The sequence below is a fragment of the Hyaena hyaena genome, unplaced genomic scaffold, assembly GCF_003009895.1.
Source record: "Hyaena hyaena isolate Hyena2069 unplaced genomic scaffold, ASM300989v1 scaffold_129, whole genome shotgun sequence".
NCBI classification, from domain to species: domain Eukaryota; kingdom Metazoa; phylum Chordata; class Mammalia; order Carnivora; family Hyaenidae; genus Hyaena; species Hyaena hyaena.
Window position 1 is genome coordinate 2919513 of NW_024080763.1, and position 23541 is coordinate 2943053.

Here is a 23541-nt window from a genome sequence, read left to right on the forward strand (position 1 = left end):
CTCACTTTAAAACTATGAAGTTTTTAAAAGATTTTCTCAGCAAACATAACATGATTTTTCATATAATATGAAGAACCAAACACCACATATGTAATATTCTTGCCCCAAAATAAGTTAATTAGAGTTAATTGTAGCTTATAGGAAATATAGGGCATAAAGGCACAAGTGAAATGACACCACAAAGAAGAAGGCAAAATCAGAATGTAGAACATTCTACAGAACAACTGATCAATTTCTCTAACAAGTCAACGGCTTGTGAAAAAATGATACATGGAAGAGAGTATTCTAGAATAATACTATTATTCTATTATTTGCTTAAAAATATACATCAAGCCAAGTGTATTTCACTGCATGTGTATCTATGGTATATACATACATATATACATATGTGTATACCCACACATTATACCACACACAGCCCCACATCTTCTTTTTTATTTTTTTTTTTATTTTTGAGAGAGAGAGAGAGACAGCATGAGCAGGGGAGGGTCAGAGAGAGAGGGAGACACAGAATCCAAAGCAGGCTCCAGGCTCTGAGCTAGCTGTCAGCACAGAGCCTGACACAGGGCTCAAACCCACGAACTGTGAGATCATGACCTGAGCCGAAGTCGGATGCTTCCCTTACGAAGCCACCCAGGTGCCCCATCCCACATCTTCTTTATCCATTCTTCAGTCAATGAACATTTGGGCTCTTTCCATAATTTGGCTATTGTTGACAGCACTGTTATAAACATTGGGGTGCCTGTCCCTTCAAATCAGCATTTTTGTATCCTTTGGATAAATACCTAATAGTGCAATCAAAAAGAGTGAAATCTTGCCACTTACAACAACGTGGATGGAACTAGAGTGTATTATGCTAAGTGAAATACATCAGATAGAGAAAGACAAATACTATATGATTTCACTCATAGGCAGAATTTCAGAAACACAACAGATGAACATAGGGGAAGGGAAGGAAAAATAAGATAAAAACAGAGAGGGAGACAAACCATAAGAGACTCTTAAATACAAAGAACAAACTGAGGGTTGCTGGGGGGATGGGCTAAAGGGCTGATGGGCATTAAGGAGGCACATGTTGGGATGAGCACTGGGTGTCATATGTAAGCAATGAATCACTGGGTTCTACTCCTGAAACCATTAGTAACTACACTGTATGTTAACTAACTTGAATTTAAATAAATACACACACACACACACACACACACACACACACACGTGCACATATATATAGATATACCAAACTTCCTGAGGCTGACTCTTTCCTGTCAGGCCCCTCCCTGTGAAACGACTGCTTCCCAGACCACTGAGAGCAGCGTGAATAAACAAGTAACAAGAAGAAGCCACCTGGTAACTCCCCAGCTGAAGCTCGGAAAACCTTTGCATGTTCCTCCATCTCTTTCCCAGGAAATGGGCTATTTCTCAACCTGGGTCCAAGGGCAAAGAGCTGAAGCCAATCCTTGTGGGCTGTGGAACATGAACGAAAAGAGAAACCTTTGTGGGTAGAAGCCACTGAGATTTGGAGGACATTTGTTGTGACTCATCCTAAGCTGTCCTAAGCGAATGTAACCATCTCCATCGGATAATTAACATGAAACGTTAGTGATACATGAACAATCCCCATAATTTGTAGAAGTGCATATTTAAGATGGGAGGAATAAAATGGCCATGGTAGGCAAAATTCTAAAATGGTCCCACTCTGAATAATCCCCTCCTACTGACTGAGGGCAAGACCTCAATATGGTCATATGTGAATATGACGGGATATCATTGCCATGACAGGCTACTAAGCAGATGACTTCAATTAATCAAAAGGGAATTACCCTGGGTGGGCCTGCTCTAATCAGGTGAGCCTTTATTTTATTTTATTTTATTTTTTTCTAAATGTTTTATTTATTTCTAAGAGAGAGAGAGAGAGACAGCGTGAACAGGGGAGGGTCAGAGAGAGAGGGAGTCACAGACTGAAACAGGCCCCAGGCTCTGAGCTGGCAGTCAGCACAGAGCCCGACGCGGGGCTCAAACCCACGAACCGTGAGATCATGACCTAAGCGAAAGTCGGATGCTTAACCGACTAAGCCACCCAGGCGCCCCTCAGGTGAGCCTTTAGAAGAGGGTAAAGTGTCAGACCAATTTCCCTGCTGGCCTCAAAGGAGAAGGAAATAGCTGACTAGGGAGAGGATGGCCTGAGCTGAGGACCTCAGTCCTACAACCACAAGGAAGTGAATTCCTTCCAACAACCTCTGAGGCCTCTGAGGCTCAGATGAGACCCCAGCCCGGTCAACACCGGGACTGCAGCTCGGTGAAACTTGAGCAGAAGAACCAGCTAAATTGTGCCCGGGGTCCTGAACCACAGAAACCGTGAGATAACAAATGCAGGTTGCTTAAGCAGCTAAATTCAGGGTAATTAGTAATCCAGCAACCAAAAACAAACATAATGTCTGTGACTTGTTTTAAAATAAGCCACAAAAAACATGGAGGAAAGGCAAAGCAAACGTGACAAAAACTTGTGGATACTTGAATCTGAGTGATGAGTCGTTTGTTACTATATTCTGCCCACTTCTCTGAAAATAAAAAAATTTTAAAAGACTGTGAGAACAGTTAACAGAAGAATGGTGTGTTACAGCTTATAAACTCACAACATCCTTTTGCTCTTGGCATGGCTAACTCCATTTTACAGATGTAAGAACTGAGGCCTGGGGAGTTGACGACTCAGAGTCATGTGGTGAGTAATTGGTGAAATGAGTATTTGGGTCTTTCTATTCCTGATCCAATCTCCACTGGTCTCGCTTTGGATTGCAGTATCTGCCATCCGGGTTTTCTCTGGGATTGAAATAGCTGCTGTTTCATCCTGGTTCATCAGGAGAATTTACGCACACCACCACAGTCATACTGAGACATCCGTTAGAAAACCCAGGCAGGCAGGTTAAATGTTAATTTCCTTTCTACTGTACCATTGTCTAACCTCCTTCCATGAATCAAAGTGAGTAAAGGGTTCTTCACTTACTGACATAAAACAAATTGAACAAATTATGTTACTTAACGGAGGAAGAACTAATCACACCATTGATTCTGGTCCAGCCTGAGCCAAGCTTTTCCTCCTTATTAACATTCACTTGCAGATGAGGTTGGGACTTCTTAACATAAGGTTGCATTGATCTCATTAGCATATCTGGCTGCGACCTCTAGGTGGTCTTATTCGTAGGCACAGCTTCTAGGTAGCACACCTGCCGAGTGCCTGCTTCTTAGCAGGCTATGAATCACAATCATAACCAGGCCATGAATCAGAGCCGTAGGTGGAAGCCATTTCTAACCGATGATATCAGTACCTTCGGAGTGCACAGAGGACTCGGAGCAAGCAAGAGCCTTCCCGGATGTTAAATAACTAGCACAGCCTGCTACAGATTTCTTTTCCTTGAAAAATGCTGATTGCAGAGAGCAGGAATTTTAAGCTCTCACCCTCCAGGGCCATTATGGCTTCTATTGGAAGGAATTTTGGGGGAAATAGGGGAGCCCTGTCTCTGAATCCAAGTCCTGCACAGCCCCACATCAGTTGGATATTGCCGGAAAGACGATAGCTAGCTGCACGAAGTGTATGTGAAAAGCACAGGGCCCTCCTGGGGAGGCTGGAGAGCAGGACAAGATCTTGCTGGCTCAGAGCAGGAGCTGGGGAATCAATGGCCCCCAGAGAGGGCTGCGCTTTTGCTTTCATTTGCTCTGTAACTGGGACCCCTGATTGGCCTCCCCCAAACTGATTTCTTACTTCTGCAAAATGAGGCTGATAATAATCTGTATTGTGAACCCCATTTCACAGATGGGGAAACTGAGGCTCACGGAGTAAGCAGTAAGTGATAGAGCCAAGCCTGGAGCTCAGATCTGCCCATCTCCAAAGCCCACAGGTTTTTCTCCAGGTGACCCTCGGTGTCCGGAGCATCCTGTCACAGGAGGAATGGGTTTCTGCAGAGAAGTCAGGGAGCTAACAAATGACATTTGCAGTCCCCATGGCTAACTTGCTCCCTCGGCCTTTTACAACTCTGCGCGACCTGAGGAGCAATCAAAGGAGAGGAACTTAAAAGCCACTTTAAATTTCAGACCAATTCAATTTTGGAATATCACTCGTGAGGTGTAGCTTCTAGACGAAATTTCTAAATGACTAATACTCTTCTTTGTCCATTTCAGGGGAAAATGAATGTTGCTGCTAACATTTGACATCAATCGCCCGATCACATGTTGTCACATCATTACTCAGCTCTGTGACAAAGGCAGAGGAAAGGGACTGCGGCTGTAATGGTGCTGGTGGGCGAGGAACCCATTCAGGGGCCCTGGCGAGCGTGGAATAGGGAACAGAATGAAATCTGGCTAAAGATGCTCTGCATTATGGGTCATGCTGAGGAGGAAACAATAAGTGGATGCCCTCAAGATGGCTATTCATTTCATGTATAATTGTTTACATTTCTGTATTCTAATTTGGTTCCAGTGTGCTTTTGATGGACCCATCACTGAAGGTAACTGGCCACCAGGGCAGAAAGGGCGAGGTGTCCATCACTTACGTTACAGGGCAGGCTAAGTCCATCACCTGCAACTTTACAATCAGGCCGCCTCTCTTTCTGTTCACACCCCCACAAGGAACGGTTTTTCTTCTGCCACGAGAAAGGCGACGAATCCGCTGGTCCCAACCCAAGGCCAGCCCTACAGAGCCACGTGTGTGGGAGTTGTTAAGCAGAACAGAATCGGGTCTGAGACACCTCTGAAATCTTCTTACACTGAGAGAACAGGTAAGAGGCTCCAAAGAGCCTTAGAGGCTCATGTGGGAGGGGTGGGGCCGGTGGTTTCTGTTGGCTGCGATACACCCCATTTTGCCTGTAAGTAGTGTATTTACACAGGACCCATTTCTCCATCATGACCCAACGTTGAGATGATCTTGTTGGCAACTTTGGCCAGGGGAGAGTAGACATACCAAGGATGACAACAGTCACAAAAGCAAGCAGCCATTCCGGGACTTCATTCCTTCTTCGCTGTCTGAAGAAAAACACACAAAGAGGTGCCTGGGTGACTCAGTCGATTAAGCGTCCGACTTGTAGTTTTGGCTCAGGTCAGGATCTCACAGTTCCTGAGTTTGAACCCTGCGTTGGGCTCTGTGCTGGCAGCATGGAGCTTGCTTAGGATTTTCTCTCTCCCCCCCGCCCCCACCCCCGCTCGCACATGCTCTCTCTCAAAATAAATAAACATTTAAAAAATTAAAAATAAAGAAGAACACCAAGAACCCAGAGCTTTGAGGCCCTCAATGAAACTTAGTTCTTGTCCTCCATCTGGACCTGAGTTTCCAGCCCCAAGTGTCAAAGTGACAAAGACAGGTGGGGATAATCCCACCCTCTCCCTGTCACTCCACCCCGGATATACTTTTACAACCATATCCTCAGTGAACAGTTTAGTTTGTCCCCATGGCTCTCCTTTTGCTTTCAGTTTAAGGCCTGTTCTATGTTATTGGCAGGCAGGGGTAGTATTACCAGAGGTCAGAGAATGATCTTTTTTTTTTTACATGAATTCTCATAGACATATTGTCCTTATGTAAGCCTTCTTCCCATAGGCTGCATTTTCCTGGGATGCAATCTTTTTTTTTTTTTAATGTTTTATTTATTTCTAGGAGAGAGAGAGACAGCGTGAGCAGGGGAGGGTAAGAGAGAGAGGGAGTCACAGACTGAAACAGGCTCCAGGCTCCAAGCTGGCAGTCAGCACAGAGACTGACGCGGGGCTCGAACCCACGAACCGTGAGATCATGACCTAAGCCAAAGTTGGACGCTTAACCGACTAAGCCACCCAGGAGCCCCTCCTGGGATGCAATCTTGACAGACAACATGGAGCCCCCGTAACAAGCAGCCACAGTGAGAAGGAAGGGGGGGCACAAAAGCAGCAAAATCTGTGAAGGGAGAAGTGACAGCTCCCAGGGCGCATGAAGGAGGTTTGAGGCAAGGTGATGGGAAGGTCAAAAAAATCGCTGAAGCCTCAAACCTGGCAAAATGATGGTCCCATTCACAGAACAGGCACCCGAGGTAGGGATGAAGATGGCGGCGTGGACGTGATGCTGGCAGACAGGCCTGGGAGAGACTTGGGCTTGAGCGAAAAGTCCAGGCAGGAGCCGTGGCTGTACCAGGGACGCAGACAGAGGCGGTGTTGGAAGCGCTGTGATCGTGCCAACTCGCCGAGGCGGATACGCACATGTAAATATTTGTTTGGAACCATTTCTAAATCTGCATAAAGGCCAAGAATGTAAATTGCCCACAGCAGTGAATAGAAATGTGACCTGGACCCTTAGGAAAAGGGTACCTCTTTGGGGTTGACAGGTTCTTGTCAAAATATAGACGGCCCCTTCTTCATCATGTTAATTGGGCAGACTAATCTCCTCTCGGCTATAGAGTACTGGCATGAGTTGCTTATTTTCCTAAAAGCTCCAAATTCAAATATGTAGGTTTGTGTTTGCCTGTAATTAGCATGATGTATCTATTCAGAGTAACTACAACATCCCTTCCTGGTAATGAAAAGTGATTAATTACCAATTACAGCAAGTATCCAATTTCGTGCAGTTTCCCACTGGTCTGTACCACTGAATTGCTAGCGTCCTAATTGCAGACATTAAAAGTTCTAGGTAATTATTGCTGAAAGATCAGTAATATTAAAAATATTGGTTGCAGCTATTATTACATTTGCTCTCAGTGCAACCAAGATTCAAATTTATGTCTGAGCTCCCAGCCATGTCATCGGGCTATTTCTGTGACTGCTTTGGAACAACTGGTTTTTATTTGCCTTTCTCAGAGCCTATTACAACAAGTCTATTAACAGCTCTGGGCTCCCCATTTTGTAAAGCTTTCATTAAGTGAAACAAGCTAAAAAATCACTAGTAGGTGCCTTTAGCAAAGTAGGGAGGTAATTATCTCATTTACAGATAACTACGTGCATTTCATTTTTCAAAGCACAAAGAGAAAACTAGGTCTAAATGACACTTTTTCGTACTCATTAAATTCACTAGAGAAATATCAAATTAGGAGTTTTCAGTACAAATGCCATCATGAACCCTGACAGCAGCTATCAACAACAGGGCCATTGCAGGGAAATGTCTTCATGCCCAAAGTGGAAATCAAGGAAGGGTCTTGAGAGCTTGAAAAGGGTTTTTTTGTTGTGGTGGTGGTGGTTTTTGGTTTTGTTTTGTTTTTTAGTGTTTGGTTTTTGGGGTTTTTGTTTGTTTGTTTAGTTTAGTGTTTCGTTCTTGTCATCCAAATCCCTGAGCTATACTTCTAAATGACTGGCTGATCTATGAGTATGACAGGCACAATTCAGAAAACTGGAGAGTCCATGCAAGCCAGGTCGTCCTGGGCAGCCAAGGGAGGCCAACGTCACCAGGACAGATGACTTAGCTGTGCACTAAGCATATGGACAGAGGGAGACCAGAGAGACAGCTAAATACCATTCCGTGACCGCATGAGCTAACATGGCGGCCAACACAAAGAAAGATGCGACCAACTCCATGGAGAGGGAGAATCCAGAATTCACAGAGTGGGTGGGGTGCATTAGCTGAGTCTTGAAGGATGAATAGGAGTTCATTATCTGCATAGAGAAGGTTAGGAAAGGGCACCCTAGTGAGAGTTCATACCCAGAGGGCGCTTAGGCTTCATAATGCTCTTGGAATGAGAGAAGACACCTGGAAGGAAGTATCCAGTTTGGGAGATCATTGTACTTAGAACTGCTTCCGAAGGCCTCTCAGACTGGCCCCTTTTGCTGATAACAACAAAAGGCGATAAACTATAAAAACACTCAACACAAAAAAAAAAATGACTAACTAAACAAGGGTACATACCAACGGTGGGATCAAATATAAAACCATTAAAATGCTTGGAGAATTATTTTAATTTTTTTAATGTTTATTTATTTTTGAGAGAGACAGAGCATGAGAAAGGGAGGGAGGGCAGAGAGAGAGGGAGACACAGAATCTGAAACAGGCTCCAGGCTCTGAGCTGTCAGAGCAGAGCCTGATTCAGGGCTAGAACTCACAAACCACAAGATCATGACCTGAGCCGAAGTCCGAGGATTAACCGACTGAGCCACCCTGGCGCCCCTGGGAGAATTATTTTAAAAGCAAGAAACAAAATGGTACAGACAGATTGTCTCAAATATGTAAAATCACATACACAGAAGGCAGAAAGTATTCCACATGCTAGCAGAGGCTGGCCCTGGATTGAAGGGAAGGGTTTTTCTCTTCTCCCTTCTCCATATGTTTCAAGTTTTTCAATAATGAACTTGTAGTTGTGATTTTTAATAAGGTGAAAAACTCTGCACAAAGAGTGAGCCCTAGCTAGAGCATAGAGTTCAGAAGGAAGACAGGAAATTCATACATTTTTCTCCACATTTCACTGGCTCACACCTGACAAATTTACTTTAGGAAAGAAAGCCAGTATCTGAAGGCACCTCAAATCTAGAAATAAAGTTTTATAACTTACTGAGTATCTGCTTATATTCTATAATCACAAATATTGAAAACAAAATTGTCTTTTCTGTCTCATTGGAGCTGAATTTTGGCCCCCATCTTCCATACCTCATCACCACCCTTATCCAAAGGGCTTGGAAGGATGCCATTTTGGGACTACCTAGTTACCGCGATGGGAGATGGTATGGTTGAACCGATGCGGCACTCCACCATGAGGACATCCCTCTCAACGAGTCCAAGAACTTCTGGTTATCATCCTGAGGACCAAGGGGGTGGAGAATTATTGACACTTTAAGCATCCTAGAGCCCTACACAAAGAGGCCCATTATTTTGTATTATATATTCATTGGGGGCCCATCCACTGTGTATGGGGCTTCCTTTTAGCATGCGGTATATATACAGCAGGCAGGCCTGCTGTGTGGAAAAGCAGGCCTGTAAAGCCCAATTGATTGATATGATTCATCACCATTTTTAGGGTCCGTTGCACAAACTATTTTGACAGTTGAAGCTCATAAATTAACGAGCAAGCCCAAAGTGACAGAATGAAGAAGATGTTGTGGCCACTTCAATTTAACCGCTGGGTGATTACTCAGAAACTCGGGGTACAGAAGGTGCAGAAGGCTGCCTTCCTCTTTTGTTCCTGCTTAGCTAGAAGATAAATGTCTGAAACCAAGGACCCCGGGCACTCAATAATAAAAACCTTTTAGAGAGGAGAGCCTTGCACTAGTTAAAAGAAACCTGTTCCATTTTTCTGGGGGGAAAAATGGAAGTAAGTTTTCCTGATGGCAGACATCAAGCCCTTTTATTGAGACTCACAAGTTCAAATCCATGAAAGAAGGGGACGAGAGAAAGAAAAAAGGAGAAAGGGAGAAGGGAGAAGGAAGAGAGGAAACAAAATTAGCAGAACCGTAACTTAAAGCAGCGGAAGAAACTTGAGAAATTTAAAGCAAATGAGCATTCAGAGAAGGCATTTGGGAGACCCCACATACCTTCTAAGGTGTTAGCAAGATGAATAAGAAAATCTGTAGCTCCAAGTCCCCAACAAGCTATTACAGGACTTCACAGCACCATGTTTGCTCAAAACAAATCGTGGCTGCCATGTTCTAATCTCTAAAGAGAAGGAAACTAGTAGGTGAGTGTGAAGCCTAGATCCTAAAAGGATTTTCGATGTATACATATACGTCACAGAACACTGTGTCCCCAAAATGGACTTTTGGTTCACATCCAGAAGTCATTATGGCCAAAGACAAGCGATGGTTTAAGAGACCTCTCTTCCCACAGGGGCGGTGAAAGATAGAACCGATTAGAAATTGTCACAAGTTAGATAGGAACACCCATTTCATAATTGAGGAAAATGTACTTCTTCTCCTTCTTAGGAAAGTAATTCTCTGGGGGAAAAAAAAAATCAAGTGAATTGGATTACTCAGGTACAAATGGCACCCTTTCAGCTGAGTAGACATCACCCCATATTTCAGTCCAAGCAACTTTTAAATTACTTGGGAGAATTCATGGAATGTTTTTCAGTTGGACAGCTGTCAGGCCACAAAGCATGCTGCTATGTAGGAAGCAAACCCTCCAAAGATTTATTTTTTCAATGGATTAGAAATTAAAAGGACTTTAACGTGCCCTTTCAAGACCCAGTGTGGGGATTGGACTATGCTACAAGGAGACTTTTCCTTACAAGTGCTGAGAATTGGGGCTGATGGGGCAGGTCAGAGGCACTCAGATTGTGTCTCCATGAAGCCAAAACAAGTGTCTGAAAAGGGAAAGATACAATCAAGCCACAGGGCTGTTTTGTCTACACAATACCAAAATGCCAGTTTGGCTGGATATCTTTCACCAAGTCTGGAGTCAAAGAAAGAGAACTAGAAGGGAACACCAAGAGATTATCCAGTACAAAGGAGGAAACCAAGGCATAGAATGGAGAAGGGGAGGACTTGCCCAGAATCCACGACCAAGAAGGGAGAGTTGAATGGGGTCAGATCCTGGGTACTAACAATCTCAGAGGGATTCCCCAAACACATAGGAAGCGACCCCAAGTTTGGCATTTTCATGGGGGAGGAGGGGCTTTTGAGTTGTCAGATTTCACAAATAAAAATTCACCTGGTTAAATTTTAATTCTGATAAACAATAAATACATTTTTTTTAGTATGGGTATATCCCGTATGGTATTTGAGACATACTTATACTAAAAAAAATTTACTTGTTGAGTATCTGAAATTCAAATTTAACAGGGCATCCTGAATTTTTTTTTTTAATTTTTAATGTTTTATTTATTTCTAGGAGAGAGAGAGAGAGAGAGAGAGTGAGCAGGGGAGGGTCAGAGAGAGAGGGAGTCACAGACTGAAACAGGCTCCAGGCTCTGAGCCGGCAGTCAGCACAGAGCCCGACGCGGGGCTCGAACCCACGAACCACGAGATCATGACCCAAGCGAAAGCCGGACGCTTAACCGACTAAGCCACCCAGGCGAGGGCATCCTGAATTTTATCTGGCAACCCTATGAGGAGACATTTCTTGGGACCAGGGACAGAGTCTGATGCATCTCACCTCCCCATTCCACAGCAACTGAAACCATGGTAGTCACGTAACAGGCCCCAGTGGATGAATGACTAGGAACTAACCTGGTAGATAAAGTCAATGGGCTCAGATGGCAGCCTACAAGATCTAGCTTGGAGCCAAAGAACAACCTGCTAAAAACACAAAATTCCTTAGGTTCTAGAAGGCTTTGATAGAAGGAAGGAAGTGACAGTATGTCAAGAAGTCATATGAGTCAGGTGCTTTCTACAAAGCGTCCCATTTAATCTTCCTACTCATCCCTCAAGACGCTTTCCGTGGTTTACAGATAAGCACCTCGCTGAGTACTGGGAACAGGGCTTCTCCCAGGTGAAGTCAACAAGAGCAGCCAGCCCCTCGGGAATATCGCTACCCATGCCAGACACCGTTCCCAGGCACTGTGTCTGTTTATCCTGGTTACTCTTCTCAACAACGGTATAGTTGTAATAGATTGTTCCCATTTTGCAGCGTAGAAACTGCAGCACAGAACAGTGAGGACACTCGCCTGGAGCCACACAGCCAGAACTTGCCCAGCCGTCAGATCCGTGAGCTCCCAGCTATACTCCTCCACCACGCAGCCCTGTGGCCTCTCCCATAGCTCACCATCCTGGGACCCGAGACCTGCCTGGTCTTTGCAGTTCATACAAACACAGCTACGCCCCAGCCACTGCTCTGAGCAGAATGCAAAACCAAAGTGCATGGCAGAAGCCTCCTGCCTCCAGGCCAGCACTGCCTGCTCTTCTTCCCTGTCCTCTGCCCTGAAAATGAAGACTCGGGTTTGTAGGGATTTTGACCTAACTGCAATCAATCATAACGTCCACTTGATGGGCATTACCCTTTAATTATTTTGTTCCTGGGACAAATAAACCATTCTCCTATAGGAGCAAAATGAAAGTGCTTCATGCCCCTGATGTCTGCAAATCATTTCTGCCGAACTTGACTTCTGCGTGTATTTAGAAATGTCTTGCTAAGAAATCACAGTGAGCAAGAATGCCTGCAGGCCTCATTAAATCCCAGCGATCATTCAGCCGAAAATAGCAAACACTCTTGAGGACCCACGTGCCGAGCACCCCACCTGAACCTGGCAGGGAACAGGGGCTCAGCCCAGGGCCCTGGATGGGTGCCATTTGCAGAGGGCACAACAGGGCTCCCAGAAATGATTCTTGGCCTTGGTTTCCAAAAGCGTGGGAGCTAATTGTGAAATTCTGCAGTCAGATTGCTGCGTTCACAGCCCAGGGCTACCATCATCGGGTCGTGTGGGTGAGTTTCTCACTTCCCCTAAAGCACTATCTCTCATTCCATCCTTATAACACCTATCGAGTGCCCAATAAATATTAACGAAAAAAAATCAATCAAGAAATAATCCTTTTTCTGAGCTCTACCCTCCACGATGCTATGAATTAGAATGCCTATCCAAAGATGAAAAATCAGAACTTACAAGTGACCCAATGGAAACAATCCACCCCTTAATGAAAAACTTTATTCTGCAGAATTGAAGCTATTGTGTAAAGGAATAAGACCTCTAAAAACAGCACTAAACACACCTATGAGAAGATTTCTTTATACGACATCAGAAAATATACCCATTTCTGCATAAGAAATCGCCACTAAGAGATAATAATGTATTTGTGTTGTTTTGTAATACATTCTTTTCCTTAAATGGGGTAAGGGGGTGTCATCCTCTCTGTCCCAGGTATGAATCGAAGACCTGCGATCTAACACAGATCTAAGACCTGCCACTCACAGCTGTAGTCCTGCCCTGTGGCGGGGCCAACGTGAACCTGGCCTGGTGGAGAGCAAGCCCAGAACTCTAGAGTCGCCTTAACGCCCGCTCGCCAGGGTCACCCATGCCTGCCTGATACCCCCTTCCCTAAGGGCTGGGAGTGGAGGCCACCCCATAGCCAATTTCCCCAAGTGACACCACTGCTGAACCCCACAGGTATCAGAACCCTGGTCACACAGCTGGAGCCCCAGCTCACATGCCCTTCCTAGCTAGGAGGCCCCGCGCACAGAACCTTCCCCCTCCTCAAGTGCTCACCTGCCTCATTTGTAGAATAGGACCCTCCATCAGATGTCTGTGTTAGTTTCACTTCAACTAAAGAAATCTAGGCCAGAAGGCTGAACTCAGGGCATTAGCAGGACTGTGCTCCCTCTGAAAGCTCAAAGAAGTCCATTTCCTGCCTCTTCGAGCCTCTGTGGCCCCTGGCATTCCTTGGCTTATGGCCTTATCACTCCCATCTCTGCCTCTGTTTTCACATTGCCTTCTGCTCTTCTGTGTCCCTCTCCTCTGTCCCTCTCATAAAGACATTGGTGGTTGCATATAGGGCCCACCCGGATAACCCAGGATAATCTCCCCCATCTCAAGGTCCTTCTGTGTATCTGAAAAGCCCCTTTTCCACCTCCCACTTGTTCAAATGGCTAGCATCAAAAGGCAGGAGAGTAAATGTTAGCAAGGGTGTGGAGCAAAGGGAATCTTTCCTTGCGCCCTGTTGGTGGGAGTGTAAATTAGTACAGAAACCATGGAAAATAGTATGGAGGGTCCTCAAAAAAATGAAAATAAACTACCATATGATCCAGCAACCCCACTTCTGAGTATCCATCTAAAGAAAATGAAATCACTGTCCCAAAGAGACACCCGTACCTCCATGCTCATGACAGCACTATTCACAATAGCCAAGAAACGAAAGACGACCTAAGTGTCCGTCCATGGAAAAATGGAAAAAGAAAGCATGGTCTATTTATACATGGAATACTACTCAGCCAGAAAAAGAAACGAAGGCAATCCTAACATTTCTGCCAACATGGATGGACCCTGAGGGCATTATGCTAAGTCCGATAGAGAAAGACACATACTGTACAACCTCACTTCTATGAGGACTGTTAAGCAACCAAAGTCAGAGCAACAGAGAATGGATTGGTGGCTGCCAGAGGCAGAGGGTAGGGGTGGGAGAAATGAGTGCAGCTGGTCAAAAGGTACAAACTTCCCAGTTCTAAGTTCTAGGGATGTAATGTACAACATAGTGACTACAGCTGACAAGTATTGTGTATTTGAAGGTTGTTAAGGGTAGATCTTAAAAGTTCTTATCACAGGGGGAAAATTTTTGTACTGTTTGAGGTGATGGATGTTAACTAAATTTATAGCAATCGTGTCACAATATATACATCTATCAAATCATTATGTTGTGCATTTAAGCTTATACAATATTATGTCTCAATAAAACCAGGGGGGAAAAAGAGAGAGAGAGAGACCTTTATGCCTTACAAGTAACATTCGCAGGCTCCAGGGATGCAGACATGGTAGTTTAGGGGGCATTATTCAGCCTACTACTGTCTCTCTCCTCTCAGGGCCCTGAGGAGGGCAGATGCAGGGGAGATGTCTCCTCCTTCCCTTGACCAGCCACCGCTGCATTCACGGTTCCCCTGTGACTCTGTGTGAAGCACAACTTGCCCACGTGATCGTGAACCACGAGGATGCTTGGTGATGTGTGTTGGCATAGTTACAACCCACAACACGGAAATCCACAACACGGCTGTTCTAAACCCCAGAACCAGGTTGTAACCCCCACCCCAGCCGCCAGACAGTTGAGAGGACTCCAATGGACCTTTGGATCCCAGAGGAAAACAAGATGCCTCCTTCTGTCTTATGCAGCGAGCTGTCTTACTGACACCACCTTATGGACCCTCATAGGTCCTCCTGAGAAGGCGGGAGCTCTCACTACCTCCATGTTACAGACAAGGAGACTGGCCTAACAAGCTGAACTAGATCGCTCCCGAGTCTGGACTAGACCCCTAATGCTAGAGAAGGGGACCAAAGAGGTGATGTCTTGGACAAGGGATGTTGCGAAGCTCTGAAGAATCCCTCCCCTCTCCTTTCCACCCAGTGTCTCTCTCTGGGAAGGATTTCATCCCCAGAATATTTCCCAAACTTTGGTTTGACAAATCATTCCCGAAAGCAGAAACCCTGTTCAGAAGCCAAAAATGAGCTGGATGAGGAAACGTCTATGGTCCTCCCTGCACCAATTCCACCCCTCCTGGCCTGTGGGGCCAGGGGCTCATGAGTCTCCTTAAGGTACCCAGGGAGCCTTCCCAGCGGCTCCTGCTGGCCTTGCTCCTGGTGCCCTGTTTGAAGGACCCCAAATCTCTGTGAACGCTGGTCCCCAGGGGGAAGGATGGACCCCTCCTTCTCCTCTGTTTATGACCCTGTACTTGGACCCCGCCCCCAGATCCTTCCCCAGCCCAGAAGGAGCATGGGAAACCCTTCAAGCTCATCTTACAGAAAGACCTCACCCCTTAGCCCAGCTTGGGTTGGCTTCAAAATGGGAAAGAAGAGAACTGCTTGTTGGATGGGGAGGGGTGAGGGTGTCCTGGAAAACCGGAAAGCTAATTTCAATTTTTTTTTTTAATTACCCAAAGCCAAGTGTGTTCCTAGAAGTCTAGCGGAGTTTTCTCCTCCACCTTGCAGGTTTGGTTGTTTAAACTTAACCCCCAGCCCTCCCCTAACAAGAGGCTCCTTGTAATGTCCTCAAGCTCCGGGCCTGGCAGCAGATCCCGCAATCCACATCCTCGCAGCTCCCCTGCTCCCTCCCACCCGCCAGCCCCTTCCCTGCCAGCAGCCAGCCACGTAATTGCAAAAGGAAAGGCGCCGCTTGTTTGCCGCCTCATCCAGGAATGATTAAAGGTAGAAGTTTTTCAGGCATTAGCGACAGAAAGAGTATAGTTAAAGCTGCTTTAAAAAGGGAGAGGCGTATAAAGAGATGGTACTCAAAGCACTATTAAAAGCATCATGCTTGTTAAAACCAGTAAAAAGCCTGGGAATAGGCGAGGGAAAGGCAGCTTCCTCTCCAATTACTGCGAGGGGCACACACCTTGAAGGTCTCTTTGAATTGTGGCCGCCAGCCCCTGCCCACCCCCACCCCCCGCTGCCCCTGTCGCCCCCGCCGCAGGGCCATTCATCTGTACATTAGGGAGGAGGCAGAGGGTGACAATGCTCCCCCAAGTTCACTTCTCGCTTGTTACAGGCGACCCATTTAGAGCTGAATGACTATGTTCAGAGACAGCTCTAAATGACACCCTCCACCTCTTCACGAAGCCACTTGGTTTTGTCTTTTTTTTTTTTTTTTTTTGTATCCTGGAGAAATAATTGATAAACGGAACGCCTGTCCACCTTAAAGCAGGGCGCCTCCCTCGCCACCTGGTTAAAATTCCTCCTCCCTTTCCCACCTCCCTACATCCATTTTGCTCTGTGCTGTTTAAACAATACTTCATCAAATGCAGCCTGGAGCAAATAAGAAAGCTCAGTAGAGTAAATAAAAAGTCAAAAAAAAAATCACCGGCTGGAGGGTAAGTACTTTTATTCCTGTACTTTCATTGCCTGGGGAATTATTATTCCATTGCCCGATCTGGGAGGGAGGGAGGGCCGAGGAGGGCCGTGTTATTCACAAAATGGATTGCTTCTCTCCCTTTTCACTCCTCTGGCTCTCGAGAGCCCACTGATTACAACCAAGTGTGGCCATCCATTCCGTCTTATTGACAAAGGTCCTTAATTACCGCGGCAGCAGTAATACCTGCTATTAAATTCTGCTAAACAGAGGCCACAAATTAGCTGTGGATCTCAGGCACCTTTTGTGTGTAATTACGGGCAGTGAGATTGACAGGGAGGCCGGATAACTGACCCCAGCCAGAGCAGTGGGGAAAACCTTTGTTTATCACCTGCGGTGGGGGCCAAAATGTGAAATTAAAAGCTCTCCATCAGCTGAAGGCCTTCAGAAGGCCCAGGGGAGGAAGAAGAAGGGGGAAAAAAAAAAAAAAAAAAAAAAAGCAACAGGCCGAGCAAACTGTGCTTGCCCGTATTTATAAGCATTTTGCTTGACTGCAATTTACACTGACAGTTGATTAACCAAAAGCTCTGCTAATTCTGCAGGTTTCAGTAATGCAAAGTCCAAAATGGCAAGAATTTAGGCCACATTTTAAGGTATATTCTATATTTCACAAAGGCCTTTAACCTGCATTTAAGAGCCTGTTTAATGCAATTGCGAACCATAAACACCTGTCACTTACATTCTGAACTTTTCACATCGCTCCTGCTGGAGACCCTGGATTAATGAAAACCATTCCAAATGCGGTAGCTCTCATCTGCGGCCAGCCCGATTTATAAATTCAATCCTGCTACCTACTTGGTGTTTCATTGAAGGCAATTACTTTGGGGGAAATTTCATTTAAATATATTCAACTTTCCTTTCCATTAAGGTAGAGGTAGGGTTAGCTGCCCAGAGCTTGCAGCGCACAGTGAGTGGTCAGGCTGCAATAACTTAACACAAAACACTTAACATCAAGATAATTAAATCTCATTAAGGTTTTAATCACTCTGAATGGAGGCTATTAAAATTCATGGAGTTAGTGGCACACTACAGACAACAGGCCCTGGGCCCCAAATGAGTCTGGAAAGCCCATATCTAGCTTTGTCTCAGGAAGCAAATAATTGAGGGCAGTGAAGATTTTCCTCCAACAACCCATAGGCAATAACCACTTCTTGGACAGAGGGACCTAGGGCCCCTCAAAAATGGGGTGCCCCAATCCTCGCCAAGCGTTTAACTGGCTCTGTCTCCCACTAGCCCTCCATACCTCTTGCCGGTGCCTAGTGTGCCTGCCACTCATGCAGTCCCCAAGATCTTTAGATGGATGTCACTCAGTCCCATGCCTGCCTGGCACAGGTGAAGTAGACTCCAACACTGCCTCCTTTGGAAAGCCTTTGCTGACTCTAGGCCAACTTGGATGTTCTCACTCTCAGGACAGAGGAGACAAGGCTCCTCTAAAATCATTATCTTATTACACAGTAACTGTTTGTTTGACATTCTTCCCATAACACATTGAGTCCCCAGGGGGAGAGACAATGTCTTTCTCATATTTGGGTTTCTAGTCTGTGTAACTATGGGTATTAAATCACAACAGACGGATAGATGGACAGACAGATGAACAGCAGACGGATGAATGAATGGATAGACAGATGGATAGATGATGAATGGACAGGTGGATAGATGTTTGGATGGATGGATGGATGGATGGGTGGATGCATAGATGAACAGATGTTTGGATGAGATGGATGGATGTTTGGATGGGCTAGATGGACAGATGGCTGGCTGGCTGGACATACAGTACCATAGTTGGATGAATGGACAGGTATGAATGGATGGATGGATAGACAGAAGGACAGATGGGTGATTGGGAAGATAGATCAATGGCTGACTAGACAAGCAGATGGATGGATAGATTAATGAATGGGAAGCTAAACATTTGAACACAAATGACCCGGGGTCACAAGGAAGCAAAGTCCAGGCCTCTTGACTCCATTCCTTCTTTCCGTCTGCCTTTTCCTCTTTCTTTCACACACATAGCTCAGCTCAATCTGTGTCCTTAGACTGAAGTAACTCTGGGTTGCTCCTCTTATTCATACCAAGTCCTCAGATCCCTTCCAGAGACACTCCCATAGGCTCTTTTTTTTCATCGTGATAATGGATTTTCTCACTTCTTCACTTTCTCTCATTGATTCATTCACCAACTCATCTTCTGATAGGAAGAGTGCCCTTTGTGGAAGATCCAGAGGTTCTGTCTCTGCCCTTTGATGCCTCAGTCCAGGGAACTAGCCTAAACTTCATGGCAGAGCAGGCCAGAGGGAGGGTAATAACCTGACTGGGAACAGGGTGAAATCTACCCCCTTTCCTCACACTGCATGGTGGGGCCCTGCCAGATCTCTGGTCCAATTTCTTCCATGTAACATAGTGCCTAACTGAAAACACCCCTTCTGAATTTTCTCTTTTATTCATTCATCTCACCAATGAATCTCCTCTTACCGGGCAAGATGCCTTCTCCGATATGTACACCAAGCAACAATTGGAAAAAGTTTACCATTCAACATGGCAAATGCTGAAAAAGAGGTAAAACTATGGAGGGCATGCTCTGGGAGCCAGGACAGCAAGTTTTGAGGATAGATAGGAATTTGCTAGGCAGAGACGGAAAGACAAGTCTGATTCCAGTAGAGGGCCACATCAAGCTGGAAAAATTAAGTGAGTTTGCATAAAGGGGAAGTAAAGCCATAGAGAGTCATCACAGGATACAGCTCACAACCAGTGGACCAGGAGCCCTGGCAGAGTGCCCTTGGCCCCTGTGTGGTCCCACAAGTCAAGGTTTAATTGCATGGTCTCTGATGGGAAGGGTGTCATAGGCCCAAGGAAGAGCTATAAGCAAAAGCTGGAAGAAATGGAAGAGTTTGGAGCATCTTGGCTGCCAGATGGGGAAGGTGGAAGAGAAGGCCATCAGGCCCCTTTCAGAGGTCCCAATCCAGGCCTGTGGATTAGACTTGATTCTCACCAAAGGGTTTTATTTAGCAGGGGAGTGACATGATCAGGTCTCTGTTGAGAAAGCTTGAAGTTTTCATTTCAGCCTGTTCGTTTAGCATGAAGTAGGTATGAGAGAAATCAAAGGAAGGAACCAGGTAGAAGTTATCAAGGCTAGAGAAGATTTCCAAAAACTCTTCCTTAAAGGAAAAGTTAACCACTCCACACCTAATAGGACATACGCTGGCAGGTTCAAGGGGACAAGGCAGCAACAGGAAACACCAAAAACTTTTTCTCTACTTATAAAATGAGTCACCTGTGAGCTGTCACCCTTGTTAGCACACAGGCTGAGCTAATCTTGTGCCAGAGCAGATATCAACGTATTTTATTCTATGCTCCACCATCTGGGCTACTTCCAACCTAAAGTGATTTCTGGAACAAAACCACAGCCAGCAGGTAGATATACCTGGAGTTGCAGAGGAGAGACCAAAGGCCCACCCCTTTGAAAGGGGAAAGATAAGCTCTAGATCCTTTTGGAGCTATCAGAAGGCAATGATTACATTGCTGATGGGCAACTAGGAATCTGAAAGGAAATTAAACAATATTGACGAAACTATTTTTCCTAATTATCCCATTACAGATAATCCTGGTTTCTTTTCCCTTCATGATCTATTCCTCCCAGAGGCCTATCTGGTACAGTATGTTTTGTGGTGTGTTTGGAGTTTGAACTTGGAATGAGGCCAAAAGGATAATGTAGTGATTGTCTTTTCTCTGCTCAGGCCTACCTACATTGCACAAATGAGCCAGACGCCTCACATCTGGGATGGAGACTGCTCCTTCACACAACAGGCATACCCCATTCTGTGTAATACTTAACAAACTGAATACAGGTAAAATTTTAGTTTCACACATTAGAAGTCCATTCTTTTTTTGTTTGTTGATTGTCAAGTTGGTTTCCATATAACACCCAGTGCTCATCCCAACAAGTGCCCTCTTCCATGTCTATCACCCCCTTCCTCCCTCCCCCACCTCCATCAACCCTCAGTTTGTTCTCAGTATTTAAGAGTCTCTTATGGTTTGCCTCCCTCCCTCTTCTTATCTATTTTTCCCCTTCCCCTCCCCATGGTCCTCTGTTAAGTTTCTCCTGTTTCACTTATGAGTGTAAATATATGGCATCTGTCCTTCTCTGCCTGACTTATTTCATTTAGCACAACACTCTCAAGTTCCATCCACATTGCTACAAATGGCCAGATTTCATTCTTTCTCATTGCCATGGAGTATTCCATTGTGTAGATAAACAACATCTTCTTGATCCATTCATCAGTTGATGGACACTTAGGCTCCTTGCATGATTTGGCTATTGTTGGGAGTGCTGCTATGAACATTGGGGTACCTGTGCCCCTATGCCTCAGCACTTATGTGTCCCTTGGGTAAATTCCTAGCAGTGCTATTGCTGGGTCATAGGGGAGTTTTATCATCAATTTTTTGAGGAACCTCCACACTGTTTTCCAGAGAGGCTGCACCAGTTTGCATTCCCACCAGCAATGTAGGAGGGTGCCTGTTTTTCCACATCCTCACCAGCATCTATAGTTTCCTGATTTGTTCATTTTAGCCACTCTGACCGATGTGAGGTGGTATCTCAGTGTGGTTATGATTTGTATTTCTCTGATGATGGGTGACACTGAGCATCATTTCATTTGTCTATTGGCCATCTGGATGGCCTCTTTGGAAAGTGTCCATTCTTAAAGATACTTTTGCACAGCATATTATCACTTCATGCCAATTTTCATTTTACTTCCCCACTTTGGTATAACTTCTATACATCTGCATGGAGTTTCTTCCAGCAACAGAGACACATGAGAGTCTATGGACCCCCTCCAATTTATTATACACAGGAGTGTAGACAGAAATTGTAAGGCATAGATAAGCTCTAAAGAAATAAATGGAATCTCCCCAGGTGCCAGAATTAAAGAGGGCCTTCAAAACCAGATTGGCAAAACATAGAAGCTGAAAACTTGGCTCCCAAGAGGGTATCAGATCTCAGTGTAGGCTCCACAGCTCCGAGCTGAGGGCAGAACACCCAGATGAAGACAGGAGTCCCAGACTGAGATCCAGCATCATAGAAAAGCCCCAAAGCCTGCCCCCTCCATCAAAATGTGACTAGAAAATACCTGTGTTAGGAAACTTCAAAAATTAATGTCATCTAGATAAGGCGAAAAGTCCCCCCTTCCTCCAAGAAATAAAAACCACATGCAAGGGTGGGGGTTCCTAATGTGTACTGTCCACATGGTATAGGAATCTCAAGATAAAAATAAATGTTGAGACTATTCCCAGTAGCTAAGGCAACAATACCATCTACACTGGTGATGCTGCTGATGCTATAGGAAAACAAACTCCTATACTGCAGGTGGTTATAGGGGCACACAACAGGATAAGCTCGGTATTAGGAAATGTAGCACTGTCTAACATATTTACCCTGCATCTACCTGGCAGCCCAGCAGTCGCATTTCTAAAAATCTATCCCAAAGATATAATGGCAAAAATGCAAAACAATGTAACCACAAGGCTGTTAACTTCAGCAACAATTATCATAGCTAAATGGTGCAAAAAACCCAAAGCCCAACACATAGAGTAGCATTGCAGTGCAGTACCATGCACACCCAAAAGTATGCATCTGGGGGCGCCTGGGTGGCTCAGTTGGTTAAGCATCTGACTCTTGGTTTCAGCTCAGGTCATGATCTCAGGGTCCATGGGTTCGAGCCCCATATCGGGCTCTGTTTGAGTATGAAGCCTGTTTGGGATTCTCTCTCCCTCTCTCTCTCTCTCTGCCTCTCCCCACTCATGCACATACTCTTGTCTCTGTCTCTCTCAAAATAAATAAACCTAAGAAAATGAAAACAAAATCAAGTATGCATCTTTTGTCAAAGAAAAGAGAAAGTGTATGCTTGCTTATATTTTTAAAAGGTAACAATTGAAGGGTAGGCCAAAAAAACTAAGGAAAATGGTTCCATCTCCTTAGGAAAGAAGAAATGAAAAGATGGAAGACTCCTGTGGATATATCTATGATATACAGTTTAATAGATATATTAATATATATATTACATATACTTTTATTCTTTAGAACCTTATAGTTTTTTCCTCGTTAAAAAAAGAAAAGATCAGAAAGTGTTTCAGCACACTGAAAGAAATCAACCTAACTGTATACCAAGTTGGTGGTAGAGACATACCAATGGGAAAAAATTCATGTTAAAACACAGTGCGTGATTATACATCCCTTATGAGATATAATCTAAGAACAACAACTGAACGTAAATCTTATAAAAATGCTGGCATTATCATTCTGAAACTACCATAAATATATTCTAGAATAAAACAATTATGTTAACCTAACAGAACTAAGATTTTCATCATAAAAGATATACACATATAATATCAAGGAAGTGAAAACACTGTGATACAAGTTTTGAATTTAAAATATCAGCATGGGGGTGCCTGGGTGGGGCTCAGTCAGTTCAGCATCCGACTCCCGATTTTAGCTCAAGTTGTGATCTCACAGTTTGTGGGATCGAGTCCCCAGTCAGGCTGTGTACTGACAGCATGGAGCCTGCTTGGGATTCTCTCTCTCTCTCTCTCTCTCTCTCCCTCTCTGTCTCCCTCCCTCTGCCTCTCTCTCTCTCTCTTTCTGTCTCTCTCTCAAAAATAAATACATAAATACATAAATAAATAAACTTTAAAAAATATCAGTGTGAATTTATAATTTTTCTCTTTTAAAAACAAACATTTTAGCTCTGTTTACTGAAAAGCCTAGAAGCCATGACAACTCACTAGCAATGAGCACACTAACTACCCAGATTGTGGTCTCTAAGTGCCAAATCCCAAAAGAACTAAGTCTCTCTAAAAAAAAAAATGGCTAATTTCAGAAATGAATAGTGTGATATTGTGATTCATAATAAGAAATATATATTGTCTTCATCCCCATTCCTGGCACTGAGCTCCTAAAACTCTTAGGATTTCCTAAGTGATAAGAACAATAAAGGTGAAATGAGTGTATTTTGTTATTCTTAACAATTCAGCCATGCTGGAGCATTTGTTCATGAGGTGAGTTTTGGAAACCACCTGGCCAACCACAGGATGATGGGTACCTGCCAGGGGAACCGACCATGTGATTAGAGTGTTGGAACTTTCAGC